At 31.0% G+C, this 12818-nt stretch overlaps 1 long non-coding RNA gene across 3 annotated transcripts; it reads left to right on the forward strand.

Annotated features, from left to right (window-relative positions):
* Positions 1-2128: 2128 nt before the first annotated feature.
* Positions 2129-10394, forward strand: LOC148308121 (uncharacterized). Of its 3 annotated transcripts, none has more exons than XR_015837733.1 (4): positions 2129-3301; positions 3877-6902; positions 7006-7274; positions 10143-10394. It is a non-coding gene; the product is annotated as an uncharacterized LOC148308121 (long non-coding RNA). The 3 variants fall into 3 exon arrangements; XR_015837732.1 differs by lacking the exon at positions 10143-10394 and having other exon boundaries at positions 2129-2830; positions 3202-3301; positions 7006-7994; XR_015837731.1 differs by lacking the exon at positions 10143-10394 and having other exon boundaries at positions 7006-7994.
* Positions 10395-12818: the final 2424 nt, after the last annotated feature.

Here is a 12818-nt window from a genome sequence, read left to right on the forward strand (position 1 = left end):
TAAAACAAAAATTAAATTGCAAATTTGGTATGTAACTATTGTTAATCTTACTTGAAGTAAAAATATATATAATTTTCCAACATAAGTTATATATTTAAAGGGCGTAGCAAAAATGTATGCCATTATAATTAAATACATGGATGGAGTGATGTAAAAGAACACATCTAATTTATTTATGAAATTGTATTTCCCATCGCCTTGAATAGTGGATTCAATTTTGTGAATTTTACTTATAACTGGGAATAAAATAGGTCGTTTTTTAGCAATACTTTGAATCAAATATTGAACTAAGTGTGTTTCTTGAATGATGGTCAGAATGTAAAATAGGGTAATAACAGCATCTGCTTTTTCTGCTACATTCACCAAGCCGATAATTGTCAAATATATTGATATTACACTGAGCGAGAAAAAGTATATTTTTGTTTTAAATCCCAGAGGTTTTAAAACTGTTCCCCTTTTTTCGAAACTTTTCATTCCTAATAAAGTGCGTATATATTTGGGACCTTGTATTTCTACTTTTGAACTTGAGTTATTTTCAATTTCTAATGAAACTGCGTTGTTATTCCCCATAGTTTTTAGTGAACTCATGTAAATATTAAGTGTTCACTTATGTTTTCTTCTACGATAAGTGACCAAAATCAATAAATTTCATACCTACCATCACCATCTCATTAATTACAATAATTAATTACTCGTTATGTAACCTGAATTACAAGTCAATATTTTGTCACGGTTTGTACTTTTATTTTTGTATGTTTACCTAAGTTGTTTATCTTTTGCTTCATAAACTTGAAAGGCTTGATGTAAGATAATTTTATGTATAAAATATAAATAATGTATTTAGTTATTTTTCTACTTAAAACCTTTATTTACACACAATGCATAAGGCTACACCACATTGGCAGTGTTATTTTAATTATCGTCATCACTACAGATATCAATCCAGGGTGATAATAAATTGATATTATAGTAAAAATAGTTACTGACATTAATTTTCACCTCTCTAGGATTAAATTTTTGTCTCTTGTATTTTTTTTAATAACATCATGGACTGATACCTCCACAGCCAATCACCTTGCAGAAATAGGACCGATTGGGACCGATCACCTTGCCTTCATGTCGTTAAGGATCACGATACTTCAGTATGATACAGTGGCTTATACACTAATACCATCAAAACAGTTCACTCGCATTGGATCCCAGTCTTCGCAATGTAAGTAGGTACATAAATGTAAGTATAATATATATGAAAGGAATACATTACATGGGAAATTATAATTCGGCTTTTAAATACCTACGTAATTCATGTTATAAAGAGCTAAATTAATATCACACCATGTCACATCAACACTAGGCAGACATGCAATTCTACTTAGTCTTAGAATTATTTTGTTATCTTCATAACATGGGCTAAATCATCCATAAAAGTTGAGATGAGATTCAAAAGTGATAATTTATTGAGAAAATAAATTTTGTTATATTAGTTAGTATAAGTCCTTGTGAGGTAATACCAGGTAAGATTGAACATAGGACACTACTGTCCACATCACTGTCAAATATTTAAAAATAATAATGTAGATTATTACGCAATATATTGGTTAATGATCAATCTCTCTTAAAGTGATAATTGGCGGGGATTGATGGTGACTGAGAGTCGCAAGCTAGAGACAGAGATGGATTGAAAAGCTCAGAGAATGGTAGTGTTCACGAGGTCTGTGCGCGCGGCTACCGGTACAACAGAATTGACGAGGATTCGGAGTGCGCAGTGTGTGCTCGAATTATCAGGTCCAAAATTGGCATGTTCAGCCACATGCGTATCCATGAGCTATTATTATTATTACTAGAAGCGTCGTGCTTAGGAGTCAAATGTATACTTTTCAATTGAAAACATTTTTATGTATAAAATTATACCATCATTTTCGTTAGATACTTCGTAGAAACATCGATTGAATAATTCATAGGTAGGTACTATTGTTTTGTATATATTTTTTTTATAGCTTGCAACACAAATCATTGGATTCGTCGAGTATTAATTAGTATCTAAAGAGTACAGTTTGTAAAATCAAAACAATTTGTACGAGAAGTACTATAACTATACATTTATATAAATTTATTTAGAAAAAAAAATAGTAAAAATTTCTTCACGCGTGTCCGGTAACGTACTGTCCGGTCCGGATTTATGAACGAAGTATTGTTTGTAATATTGTCTATGGCTGCAAATTCGTTTAGACAGTTCGCTATTGCAATGTAATCTGTGGTTCGCTATTTTGACATATATATTTTAAAACATTTTAATAATAAATAATGATTGTTTTGTCGACTTTACTCGTTTTTATTTTTAATCCTGCTTTTATATATATATAGTTCATATTTTGCCTTCGAGTGATACTTTAAAGTTCTCGTGATTATTTTTTATCCAAACGTTGGTTATGTCGCCATGAGATGTTTATTTTGCAAAAATTACGTTTTACATTGTTTTATTTCTAAAACCTCTGTTTTTATATATTTCTCAACTGTGCTGTGTTTAAAGTGTAAATTGAAAACAATGTCAGTGAGTTTTGAAAGAGTGAAGTTGGTAATAACAAATTTGGAAAAGTGTTGGTGCTCCAGTTTATACTTTTGTTGACAAGATATTTTTATTCATATTTCTTTTAATGTACAACGGTTTACCTTTTGGTATAAGTAATGATGATTAAAGTTAAAATATTAAGGCTTAAGTATTATTCTATATTTTTTATTGTAAATTAATTAATAACAAAAACTATTTGTGAACATAAGAAAAAGTTGATATCAAGGATTTTAACTCTTAACATTTAATTTTTAATGTAAGGTAAGACTTTCACTAGTTTTTTGTTGATAATTAGCCTCTAATGGGATATTAACAATTAAAAATTGGATACAATGCTGTTCATATGGACTTAGGGATGCTGTCAAAATATTTCCTTACGTATGTGTTGAATGTGAGATGTAGCCGAGTAACCGCCATTTAAAAAAAAAAGGAAATTTGTCATATCGCTCACTCCTTTCAAGAACGTCATAAATCAAAATTCGTCAATTTTGAGTTATGCATGATTTCGGAATGCCTAGAAAATATACTATATCCTAGCAAAAGCGGCATATTTTTAACTTAATATTTACCCGCTACAGGGCAGAAAGTGTTGTTTTTGCATTTTGAAGAAATTATTTATTTTTCTTTTCAAGACCGTCATAAGTTAGTTGTGACTAACCCATCGAGCAGGAACGTTCTTGTCGATTTGTGCAAAAGTGTATTATTTCGGCATAAAACAGTGTTGCGCAAAAGGTAAGGCCATTTTTAATTAATAGTTTTGTATCAAGAATGTATTATTTTGTTTTGTGTCAGTATTGCAATGAAAACAAATAGCGTCCTGTCTGGTTTATATTGATTTATGACGTTCTTGCACAGTAAAAGCGTGACATCGACTGTGCTATTTTAACTTATGACACTATTGTCAATAAAACTTTCGTCCTTTTACAAAGCGGATTTGAACTAATTTGTTTTATGACACTTTTCCAAAGAAAAATTCGTCCACTTTAAGAAAAATGTGCAGTTTATTTAGGAATGTGTCATTATTGCCAGTAAAACAATCTACTATTTGCAAGTTGCTACAAATTGCAGCATGCGTCTTTCTGCACTTCTTAAATAGGTAATTTACGTTTGTCCATTCTACATTCATCATTATGACTTTTCGAGGGAAAAATGTTGATAAAATTAGTAATAAAAGATGTAAAACAATGCAAAAAGATGCTTTATGTAGAAAGACATCCGACAGTAAAGGTAAAAAAAATTGTACGTATACTAAATATGCAGTCAATGAAGTTCGTTAATGTCTTTATTATATTTTGTGATTGTTTCAGGAAAACCGATTTACCGAGTTAAAAGCAAACTCGATTTCAGTGGTGTCAATGATGATATTCTTCAGCCGGCAACAAAAAGCAGAAAACGATCAAAGAAAAACATCTAAAGATGTTATTTTCTATTCTGATAATTGCAGTGGACAGCAGAAGAACCAATTTATGTTAGTTGCATACATTTTTGCTGCCCGCAAATAAATTATCGATTCAATCACACATAAATTTTTGATAAAGAGCCATACCCAGAACGAAGGGAATTCCGTTCACTCTTTAATTGAAAGAAAAATAAAACAAGCACTCAAAAGTGGGCCAATTTATACGCCAGAAGGTCTTATTTCATTAATTAGAACAGCAAAAAGAACAACACCATTTTCTATAAATGAACTTTCATTTGAAGACTTCTTTGATTTAAAACTTTTGGCCTCTGACTTCGATCATCTCCGTGTCTTCAAAAATAAGCCAAATGAACCTGTTCAATTTAAACAGATTAAAGTGATGCGAATTTAAAGAGATTCCCCTAGTTTGTTATTTTATAATGGGGAATCTTATGGGGAAACAGAATTTATGGAGGCCATCATTATAAGAAAACCTAAGCCATGTAAAAATATACCGCTAAAGCCTGCCTTCGTCCAAAAGCCTAAGATTTCTGACGCTAAAAAGAATGACCTTATGCAACTTATTGAAAAAAATTGAATATGAAAGGTTTATAAAACTTTTTAAATTAAAAAAGCAACTGTGCCTTTAGTGTTATCAAAAAACTGTTTTATACAGTAGCTTATATTTGTTTAAACTTCTATATTATTATCTGTTGGATGTTGTATTATGTATTTACGAGCATTGTAATTGTTACCATTAACTTTTTGGAAATTTTTGAGAAAAAAAAATTGTATTGCCTCTATCTGTGTTTTATCCTTAAAACCAAAAAAATCCCAAACCCATATTTTTTATTTGAACTCCATGATTATTTTTAGGTTTAACTGCTTATTTGGTATGAAATTATCTCAAGATACTTCAATTTCAGACTTCCAAATTCTATTTGTTTTAGTGATAATAATGACATATTTTGACATACTTCAAGCACAATTACTGAAATTTTGAGCAAGAACGTCATAAATCAAAAGGTAATGTTTAAATATTTTTTTAAATATACTAAATATTTTTCAAATTGAGAAAAAACCTTCAGGTTTTAACTAAAACGATCTGTTGCGTAGTAAAAAAAATACTAAGTGACTTAGTATTTATTTTTAATATGTTTTATTATTTTTTTAAACTTTAAAAACGATCTCCTGAAAAATCAAGTATTTTGATTTATGACGTTCTTGAAAGGAGTGGGCGATATCATAAATATATTTTTTTATGGGAATAATTAGACAACATCATAAAAGTCCCTATCACCTGCATCGTAGCCTTATAAAGATCCAGATTTTGTGATTTTTTTAATGGATCTCTTTTATGAGAGAATTCAACGAGTACAGTTCACGTATCTCAAAGGCAGGGATGATTGGAAATAGGCATCTATTACAATATTTTCAATATTATAGATGTCTCAACTTTAAATGAAATATCTATAATTTTTTTTCTATGAAAGAAGATGGGGGTCTAAGCATCCCAGGGCTTACAACCTGGCATTGGGCTGGCTTAAGCAATCACTTTTTACGCTTGTGTAACGTTCACCATTCTGCCCATTATTGAACAACCATATTGCATTAATTTTTGAAACCTGTATATATGCAATGATCTCGGTTTCCTTACACATGCGGGTACAATTTTTTATAGATCTAGAAGCATGGTTGATTGTGGCGTCACCAGTTGAGAAATTTGTGAAGTATTTATTTAGCTATATTTTGTATATTAAAAGCATTGATATCTTTGTGGTATGGTAATAAAACACTCTCCTTATCACTCATTGTTTACTTTGTGTAATACCACTTTAATTAACACTTATTTTTCATCATAATAATTTTATTTTAATGACCTAATGATGGAATAATTTTCCGAAACCGGTAGTCACAAATAAGTGTTTATAAAAGTGGTATTACACAAAGTAAACAATGGATGAAAAGGAGAGTGTTTTATTTATTTAGCTGTTATTACGTATTTCTCCTCCTTGGATTTTTGATTTTTCTTTTGTTTTTTTTTTCTAGTTTAGTTGCCATAATCTAAATATGGTAGTGCGGTTTGTTTAAAAAATTGTACAAATAAGGTAGTCATATACATAAAATATTGTTGAAAATCTAATAATGTAATATTGTTTTTAAATTAGCCCATTTTTCACAATACGTTGGAAAAAACTCATTGAATGTTATCATTTGTAAGATGGTCAATTTAAACACCCGTTCATATATTGTTTACTGTGTATTGTATCTCTTAAGAAGTTTTTTACAAAGCTGAGATAAGCATTATCAATAAAATTAAGAAAGGTATGTTGAGATGGTTTGGACATGTGAAGCAAATGAGTGAGGAAAGAATGGTAAAACAAATTTATGAAGCCAATGTAGTCAGAAAAAAAGACCGTGATAAAATTGGCACGATCAGGTATGTCAAATACTTGAAAGTGGTCAGGTCAGGAGTCGAAATGATCGGCGGGTAAGTATAAGAAGATGTATTAATCCTGAAATCCGATAATCCTGAAATTATCCGGAACATTGGTCTGTATGCCCCCGATAGTTACCTAAGACAGCGTCAAGATAGATTGTTTCACATTCCTATACACAGGACCAACCTGTCGATGCTTATGCCTGTAGGAAGAGCTGCCGCTATTTTGAACAATATCTCATTGGATATTGATCTGTTCCATGTATCTGAAAGAGTTTTCCGAAGCGGGATTCTTCTACACCTGCAGCAATAGTTCTTGCATATATTTTATTTTAATGTATTTCAATGTATACAATTTAAATTTTTTATAGTTTGTAATGTATATATTAATTGAAATAAATAAATTGAATTGAATTAATGCGGAAGAGGTGAAGATCGTTTGCAAAGACTGATTGGTGTGGCGTTCTATTCCCTCTGCCTGAAGCGGCGCAATGGTTAGTTAGAAGTTTTTTTATTATCAATTTTATTTTGTTACCATCAAGTTAGGAAGAAACAATTTAGTCCTTCCTATAATATGAATTGACATTTTATTTCCAGAATATTACCACTTCGTGAGATCGCAAAGAGGTAGAGAATTGATGCAAGTTGGAAAGTACAAATTCTGTAAGAATACGACGAGTCAAATTGGTAAAATACGATGGCTGTGTTCTACACATAAACACAAGGGCTGCCGTGCTTTACTTCATACTTTCAACGGTTCTATCATATTTGTGAGAAATGTACACAATCATTGAACTCGAGAAAACACACTAGACTGCTTCGTACAGTGGTTCTCAACCTGGGTTCGATCAAACCCATGGGGTTCGGTGAGTCAGTGTCACACACCCGAATTATTGTATGATATTATGAAAAATGATACGACGTATGATATATTCATTTATCCAATAGATCTAGTATATCATTTGAAAGGAATATATCAACCTGTCAATAAAATAAATACAAGAGCTTAAAAACTAAAACAATGCACATACTCCGCATTGTACATTTTTTTACTGGGATGGGACTTCAAATAAGTCATACAATTGTAACAAATCATTCACTCCTTTCAACAATGTCAAATATCAAAAAACTTGATTTTTCAGGAGAACGTTTTCAAAATTTAAAAATATAATGAAATGTATTAAAAATAAATATCAAGCCACTTATTGGCCTTTAAACTGTGCAACAGATCAGTTTAGTTAAAACCTGAATGTTTTTTCTCCATTTGAAAAATATTTAGTTTATTAAATAAAAAATTAAACAATACCTTTTCTTCAAAATGCAAAAACAACACTTTCTGCCCTGTAGCGGGTAAATATTAAGTTAAAAATATGCCGCTTTTGCTGGGATATAGTACATTTTCTGGGCATTCCGAAAACATGCACAACTGAAAATTGTCAATTTTTGATATATGACGTTGTTGAAAGGAGTGAGCGATATGTTTGATAAAAAAATATGAACAAATAACACAAAATGGATATAAACTTATGATATATTGTATATAAAAACAAAATATGTATAAACACAAATATATAAATAAATATAAAAGATATATAAATAAATATAAATATTCTTATTCGAGTTATAAACTCATATGAACAAAATCAAATAAAAAAAAAAATGTTTTTTATTTTTTTACAAGTGAATTATAAACCTTCATTTTTTCTTTCCTTAAACCCGCTTGTGCACTACACGGAATTTTACTGTCCGGCAGTTCGGTTTTGAAAAATAAAAGCCACTTTGACAGTTTAGCATGATTGAATTTACGCGCAATGTGTTCACGCACCGATCAAGAGCACCGATCCGAAGAAAGATGAATAAAACACAAGCCAATCATCGTTTTATTACGCTAACTGAAGTCCCGGATTTTACGCGCAACGTGTTCACGCACTGATCAAGAGCACCGATCCGAAGAAAGATGGACAGCACAAGCCAATCATTGTTTTATCACGCTAACTGAAGTCCCGGATTTTACGCGCAACGTGTTCACGCACTGATCAAGAGCACCGATCCGAAGAAAGATGGACAGCACAAGCCAATCATTGTTTTATCACGCTAACTGAAGTCCCGGATTTTACGCGCAACGTGTTCACGCACTGATCAAGAGCACCGATCCGAAGAAAGATGGACAGCACAAGCCAATCATTGTTTTATGACACTAACTGAAGTCCCGGATTTTACGCGCAACGTGATCACGCACTGATCAAGAGCACCGATCCGAAGAAAGATGGACAAAAGCACAAGCCAATCTTTGTTTTATCACGCAAACTGAAGTGCCGGGCGGTAAAATTCCGTGTAGTGCACAAACGCCCTTAGTCTTTATTTTATTATTTGACCCCTTTTTCCACCCAGATAGTACATAAGGCAACGCACCTGTGTTAACTTGTCATTTATTATTTGAAGGCAAAGTGATCGGTTCTGTGCTCCAGATTCTTTGATTTAGGAGTGATTTAGTGAGAGAGAGGAAATATATTAGATGGGATACAGATGAAGAAAGTGAAAAAGTTTGGAGTGAACGATATAACTGCTGTATGGAGGAGAAACAGTTGGTAGGAAAACAAGAACGGAATTAATGGCCAGGACACCTGCACTAGCGTGTAACTTATATATTGCTAATCTGTGTTTGTAATAATTTTATATTTTTCTTGCGCTTTGGAAGATCAAAGATTTTTTATACCCTTCAAAACAAATAACTTTTGATAATGAATAATTGTAGATATGACTACCACCGGGAGCATAATTTTTTTTTATTCAGCTATTTGAAGCTTCTGAATTCAATAAAATTATTTGAGACTACTTAGTTTCACTTAAATCACGTTTTCTTGGCATTTTAATATAAAATATTGAAGGTTTAAATGAAAAGTACAGAAAAAATTGCACCTATTCACTGATTATAATAACTGGAGAGCAACGTTTCAAATATAAAACTGATCCTTGAAATTAGTAAATAGATTACTATTTATATTACTACTAATTAGTTTTTAAATAAATCACGCCCCTAATTGTCGGGATAGCATGGCTGTCCAAACTTAAAACACAGTAAGGGACATTTTTTTTGTGGTACGTTTTTTTTTGCATTTTTGGACTAAGTAGAATCTACTTAGTCCAAAAATGCAACAACAAAAAAACGTACCACAAAAAAAAGTCCCTTACTGTGTTTTGAGTTTGGACAGCTGAGCAGGTAGTAAGTAGTAGGTAAAATCCATCAACATACAATACAATCCGAAAATATTGCAAGAATTCCAAGAATCGCAATATATATAGACATAAACTAATTCTGTAGGGGGTGCCTAATACATATGGCCAGGGCTGTATATATCGTAGTCATACAGGAGAAAGTGACCAAGTGCATTTTTTTACAAAAACGTGATCATTGACTATTTGATATCTTACTAGCTTAATATTGCCCTGAAAAAATCCCAATGTGGTTTTAAACTTGGAAGAATAATATGTTGACTTGTTAAAAATGACTAACTGCATTGATGTTTATTTTCTTGCCAAGCAAAAGTGACTTAAATGGCCCTCCCGAACATTTGACGTTTTGTCAGTTGGTCACTTTCTCCTGCACGACTACGATATATACAGTATATGATGCATATAAATTTTTATTATCAAAGTCATTTTAGTAATGTAAACTTGAAAAATTATGTGTAATGGATTTATTAATGGATATAATATTATTATTTTATTTACAGATACAGTCAATTTCACAATTGTTAGAGGCAAAAAATTGCTCTTCTTGTATGGCTACACATTTAGTCGGCAAAAGAGCCTATCTGGAGGAAAAGAAAGGTGGCAGTGTTCGGCACATAATAGCGGCTGCAAATCTTCAGTCTGCATCTACGGAGATACAGTCCTGTCTCATAACGCCCACCATTCACACGCTCCACCTTCTCTATCAAAACTTTACACAATGTGATTCAAACAAATAAAAGTATTTTCTTTCACGTGACTTTTTATTATAATACATAATAGCTATCTTCAAACCCTTATCCGCACCTTAAACGCAGTGTTACCTTGATCATTAACACATGAGGGAAAGGTGATCAGCCCTCCGCTTCAGGTACCAGTCCAGGGTAATATTGAATAAATATTAGAATGAAAAAATCACTTATATTTATTTGACCCCCCCCTGGGAATAGAACTCTAAACCTCCAGAACGGTAGCCGAGCATGCTGACCATTACACTACGGAGGCGGACGTAACAGCTCTACCCACATAATACATAATACAGTTTTTATTGACAAAATTATTCATACTACTGATGTTATTATTATTATATCGGATACTGGATTATTCATTAGTGAATTACTTTGGGAGATTTAAGATTTTGAACAAACGGACACATACATTTTTATTTATAAAGATAAATAAAAACACGTGCATATTCAAATGCAATGTTGTGTCAAAATTCTTAATCTATCGGTGAATAACTTTAGGAGATTTAGGATATCAAAAAAAACATACATGTATTTAAATTTTAATTTTTATAGGTAAATTATAATGTACTTTTTATCCAGAATACTATTTTTAGGCTGAGATCTCAAGATCTAAATTTGTACAAGGTCCATAGTTGTGTTGTTCGAGTAGGTTCACCATTAATTTTGTAACATCAGGACATGTCAACGTTATTGATAGTCGTGTTCGGGGAACCGAAAAAATGTCCCAATCAAAACATGTTTAAAAAAAAACCTGTCTCGTCAAAATTAAAAGTTTTAATCACATAAAAAGTAAACAAAATTCTCCACGCAGGTTGGTAACACTGGTTGTCCAGCTAAATAAAGTGGTTATCAAATCATCTGGAATAAGTCTCGGAATAATATGGCAACCCTTTGACAATCTATGTAAAAAATAAATATATAAAATACAGATACTTTTATCTACATAACCTATTCGCGTCATATTAACGAAATTTTTCAATAAATTCATTAATTGATTTGGCAGTCACTTTGTAATAAAATCTATCCATTTTTAATTAATGTTTTACTTAGTAAATACCACTATTTCTTAAAATCTACTGTGACACTTGTTTGCGATCATACGGTGTTTGAAAATGATGCGGAATGCATCGAAACACGTGTCACAGTAGATTTTAAGAAATAGTGGTATTTACAAAGTAAAACATTAATTAAAAAATATATTTTTCAAAATTATCTTATGGTATTTAAAATAATCATCTGTTATTACTGTTCCTGATCCCTTCGACTGCTTTCTGATGAATCTTTAAATGTTTCATTCATCTAGTTCGTGGATAGCTTTGAGGCCATCTCTTATCTTAACTTTTCACTTTTGATCCCTCTATCAGACATTGCTGCAATAAGACATACCTTTATCCAGTAATAAGGCGATGTCTTCATTTTATTTTATTATTACTAGCAATTAAATAAATATAAAAACTCCCAAATAAATCAGTACTATTTTTATTAATATCTGTAAAGAAATATTGTAGATATATATAGAAATAAAGTCGAGTCACTCGAATTACCAACAAGACACTTACAACAGACTTGCAACAGACTTACGAGAGACTTGCAATAACCTGTATAACACTTGTGAATCTCTTTACTCCACTTCTACCACAAAACTTTTGTATCCTGTTTAAGTATATTATTATCATTTATTTATTTTTTACTCCAAACCTTGAGATGAAGAGTTGTATGAGAGTTTTTTAAATTTTTATTATTTTGCATGTCACAATGTATTATAATTACAAGTACAAAAAAATATAAAATATTAATACAAAAAAGATCCCACAAAGGCATGGCCTGTGTGTGGGTATACATTATATTTTAGGTTATAATAAAAGGACTGGCAAGAAACAATAGACATCAGAAATAAATTAAGATAAAAGTGCTAATATAAACTACAAATATTTGATTTTAACAGAAAACAAAAAATTTATTATTCATATGGTAAATGCATCATATTATTATTAAACATACGATGTATATACCATATAAAACAACGGCAAGTTATATGGCGCCGTTTTTTTGAAAAATTACCTCAAAGTTACAATTAACAGTAATCTTTAACATTTAAAGTATGTAGTACTTCAAGCAGAAACTGACCTGATTGAAATCTCATTTTCATCACTTTTTACGGCATTTGTTCCAATTTTCCTAAAACGTGCATGGTTTTATGGTGCTATAATTAATAATTAATGAAATCATTGATTTTTCATAAATACCAGTAAACATTTTTTTATATAAAGTAATAATACCATACTGTCTATTTCATTTTGCCTGTTGTACAACAATTTATCTTTCACTATCTGAAATTTATTTTTCTGTTGAGTGAAAATGTAAAAATCTATAATTAAGAACTTTATTTATCTTTCTATGTTGTATGAAAATGTAAAATCTATAACTTTA

Source organism: Brachycentrus maculatus, unplaced genomic scaffold (assembly GCF_059751285.1).
Source record: "Brachycentrus maculatus isolate JH-2025_06_01 unplaced genomic scaffold, ASM5975128v1 h1tg000176l, whole genome shotgun sequence".
Classification (NCBI taxonomy): domain Eukaryota; kingdom Metazoa; phylum Arthropoda; class Insecta; order Trichoptera; family Brachycentridae; genus Brachycentrus; species Brachycentrus maculatus.